At 40.7% G+C, this 4,337-nt stretch overlaps 1 pseudogene; it reads left to right on the forward strand.

Moving 5' to 3' along the window:
* Nucleotides 1-1,987: 1,987 nt before the first annotated feature.
* Nucleotides 1,988-3,502, forward strand: LOC140508557 (signal transducing adapter molecule 1 pseudogene; annotated as a pseudogene).
* The last annotated feature ends 835 nt before the right edge of the window (nucleotides 3,503-4,337 follow it).

A 4,337-nucleotide genomic window follows, 5' to 3' on the forward strand; every position in this document is an offset into this window, starting at 1 on the left:
TGTATCTAGCTTGTTTGTAGCGAATAGCTTGCATGTTGTCTCCCTCTTTAGAGTGGGAGAAACTTAAGGGCAGGGACTGTCTTTTGCCTTTCTTTGTATCTCCAGCACTTAGCACAGTGCCTGACACACAGTAGGTCCTTAAATTCTTGTTGACCAATTGAGTTCCAGAAAATCATCCCTTACAACAGAGGCTTAAAAAAAAAACCAAAAACTGAGCAAAAACAGTCAGTATTTTGAAAAAAATCTGACATTCTATGCAATGACCTCTCCCCCAGGCTGTGGGCAAAAGAGGGAGGGAATGGGTATCTTCTCATATCTCTCTGAGACTCTCAGCAAGTGACTTCATTTCTTTGTGCCTCGGCTTTCCCATCTGTAAAATAGAGATAATAAGAGGCCAAAATAACAATTTGCTTATAATTTTGCAAAAATTACTTTAAATTTGTTGGGGTTATTCTTCCTATTTTCATTTCAGTGGTTGTGCACTCTGATATCCTGACTTAGATTTATCCAGTGAAGGACAAAAGGGGGCTGGCAGGCTTTTCAAGGAGGAAGTGCAGGGACCGGGCCCTGGTGTGTGTGGTAGGAAGGGAATGAGGAGGGAAGGAGTGGAAAAGGACTTATGAAGGTAGATCACAGAGTGCTGGTATGGAGATAAGAGGCCTCTACTTCCAGGAAATAGGCTGACATAACCAGTCAATCAATCAACAAGGAAGCACCTACAATATGTCAGGCATTGGAATGGGTGATAGGGATAGAAGGCAAAAGTCCAACAATTCCATGCCTGACTTCAAGGAGCTTACATTCTACCCTTGGAGAAAAATAGGCAAACAGAGAAGTACATAGCATGGCCAGGGCCTTCCTCCCCCAACCCACACAGACTCCTGTAGACACAGAGCTCAGGGTTACAATGTTTCCCCCACCATTCAGGGCTTTCAGTGACTTATGACTTCTAACACTATGAACTCAAGCCCCCATTCCAGTGTGTTATCTCCAATAGTACTTGCTCGTGCTGGTTAATATCTCTTGAATATCAACGATACCAGTGATTATCAGTGGTGCTGTGGGTAGAGTGGCTGGTCTGGGGTCAGGAGGACTTGAATTTAAATCCAATCTCAGTTACTAGCTGTGTGATCCTGAGCAAGTCATGTCACCCTGTTTGCCTCAGTTTCCCATGTGTAAAATGAGTTTGAGAAGAAAATGGCAAACCATTCTAGTATCTTCACCAAAGAATTCCCAAATAGGGTCATGAAGAGTCAGACACAACTGAAGTGACTCAACAATATATCAATTTAACCAATTAATTTCTCCTCAATTTCAATTAACCAATGAGTATTAATCAGTGTTTACAAAAGGATATTTACTGAGAAGACACAGAAATAATGGAAATGCAGATACTTCCTCCCACCCAACCTGGGATACCCTATCTACCATCTGGGTCTCTGGGTGGGTTCACACTTATGTGGCACAATGCAGAGGTCAGAAAGACCTGAGGTCAAGTTATGCCAATACTGACTGCAAGACTCTCAGCAACTGGCTTCATTTCTCTGTGCCTTGGTTTCCCCATCTGTAAAATAGAGATAATAAGAGGACCTACCATCCAGGATTGTTGTGAGAGTCAAATGATAATATTTATGAGGCCCTGTGCAAACTTGTAAGTGCTACACATACAAACACCAGCTGTTATTATTATTCATAGGAAACTCCTGGAGTTCATTGAGTGAGGGAGTGACATGGGCAGGCCTGTGCTTCCGGAATATCATTTTGGTAGCTGTTACAGAGGCTGGATTGCAGAGGGGAGGGACCACAGGCAAGAAGACCAATTGGTCCATTTGAGAGGTGATGTGACCCTGAATTAGGCAGATATGAAAGATGTTGTGGACTCTCCGGGCCATCGCTGCTGCAGTCGCCATCCCTGGGGGAGAGCCGAGTAGGGAGAGGAGGCACTCATGTGTTGGGGCTTCTCTGAGGAGATGCCGCCACCACAGAGATGCCTCTCTTCACCACCAACCCCTTTGACTAGGATGTGGAGAAAGCAACCAGTGAGATGAATACTGGGGTCTTATCTTGGATATTTGTGATAAAATAGGCCAGTCTCCTACTGGCTTCTAGGAGTATGTACATTGAATTGTGGCAAAATTTTTTATTTAGAAGTATGTTCAAGAGACTTCGCTAGTGAAGTAAGCAATGTATTAAATAAGGGTCATCCAAAAGTTTGTGAAAAGTTAAAATCTCTTATGGTGGAATGGACAAATGAATTCAAGAATGAGCCACAACTTAGTCTCATACCTGCCATGATGAAAAATAAAGAACCAGGAGTTACCTTTCCAGCTATTGGCTCACAGGCTGCAGAACAAGCAAAAACAAGCCCAACTCTTGTCGCCAAGAATCCTGGAACTGTGGCTACCAAAAAAGAAGATCTAGCATAAATCATGGAGTTGTCGATGAAAGAGCAAAGGTAACAGCCTACCCCACTTTCCAATCTGTATCCAAGAACATCAAGCCTCTTAACTAATCACTAACATGAGGGTAGGAAAGTTCATGCTATCCAAGATTTTGAAGCTGTTGAAAATAATGAACTAACATTTAAAGCTGGAGAAATCATTATAGTTCTTGATGACAGTGATCCCAACTGGTGGAAAGGTGAAACTCATCAGAGCATAGCATTGTTTCCCTCTGATTTTGTGGCAGCTGACCTCAGTGCTGAACCAGAAATGATTAAAACAGAAAAGACGATACAATTCAGTGATGATGTTCAGGTGAAAATAATAGAGACCGAGCCTGAACCTGTCTGTATTGATCAAGACACAATAGACCAGCTTCTACAGATGTGACAAAGTGCAGATCCAAACGATGACCAGCCAGATCTACCAAAACGACTTCATTTGGAAGCAGTCTGTCACCAAATGGGACCACTTATTGATGAAAAACTGGAAGATATTGACAGAAAACATTCAGAACTTTCAGAAGTCAACGTGAAAGTGATGGATACTCTTTCATTATATAACAAATGGATGAATGAAGACCCAACGTATTCCATGTATGCAAAATTGCAGAACCAGCAAAATTATATGCAGTCACCAGGTGTTTCTGTTTCTCAGGTATATCCAGGGCAGCCTCCAAGTGGTGCTTATTTGGTGACAGGGAGTGCACCAATGGGCCATCTTCAGAGCTACAATCTTCCCCCAGAGCAAATATCTTCTCTCAGTCAAGGAGCAATTCCACCATCAGCAAACCTAGCACTTCCTAGTACACACGCTCAGTCTTCTCACCCTGACACAATGGTCACTTCTGTACAAGGAAACACATACCCCACCAGGCTTCAGTATATAGCCCTCCTGCTGCTGCTACTGCTACTGCTGATGTCACAGTATACCAGAATGCTAGACCTAGTCTACCTCAGGTGCCAAACTATAATTTAGCATCTTCTATGCTGTCTCAGCCACTTGGTAATCAACAGCCACCTCAGCCACAACAAACATATATCTAGAAGGCTCTTCTATAGGAACCAAACTTGAAATTCCTAATTGTGGCTAACCTCTGCTAAGTGCAGCTGACAATCATCTGAGTTCCTTCCTTTAAAATCTTTAGATTTGTTTATCCTTCACTTATGGGAATCAATCTTAACAAACAAGTATAGTGATTGAAGAAGGCAGAACTATGTTCAATTTGCACTGACTTTTTAGGGAATTTTCATTTTTTGCAGAGAAATGACACTACTTAGGATATTTAATTTCTTTCAAAATGCCTGAAAATTGGTACAAGATTATTTATATCTGGCAAAATTGGCTGGTCTGTGCAAAACCCAAACTTGGAAAACTTGGGACATATATGTTTTGTACATATGTTGTATGTGACTTAACTCATGGCCATTCATTGGTGATCATGTGAATATATTTAACAAAATTAATTTTACATTACTATTTTATTTTAGTCATAAGCGAACTGCCATGTTTCATAGAGTTTTATGTGGACTTACAGGGACTGCAGTATCTTTTTAAAATGCGGGAGAATGAAATGTGATAACATTAATATTTGAGAACTTTTGTTTTATACTAATTGACCCTTCATTTCACTAATTGTAAACAGGACATGAATGTATCACAGCTTTCTGCAGCCTTTGATTACTGTTAACTGTCATATCTCGATAAATTAGCCAAATTTTCATTGACATCATAGAAAATTATAACTTTCCTTTTAACCAGCTATTAAATTTCACTCTGATATTTTAAAAATATTCAGCATATCATGGGACCATGAGGCAAATTAAGTAGAATCTCATACCTTACATCTTGCTGTTTAAAACACGTTTCAGGGTTTTTTCTTAGTGAAAATATGTA

The sequence above is a fragment of the Notamacropus eugenii genome, chromosome 5, assembly GCF_028372415.1.
Source record: "Notamacropus eugenii isolate mMacEug1 chromosome 5, mMacEug1.pri_v2, whole genome shotgun sequence".
Lineage (NCBI taxonomy): Eukaryota > Metazoa > Chordata > Mammalia > Diprotodontia > Macropodidae > Notamacropus > Notamacropus eugenii.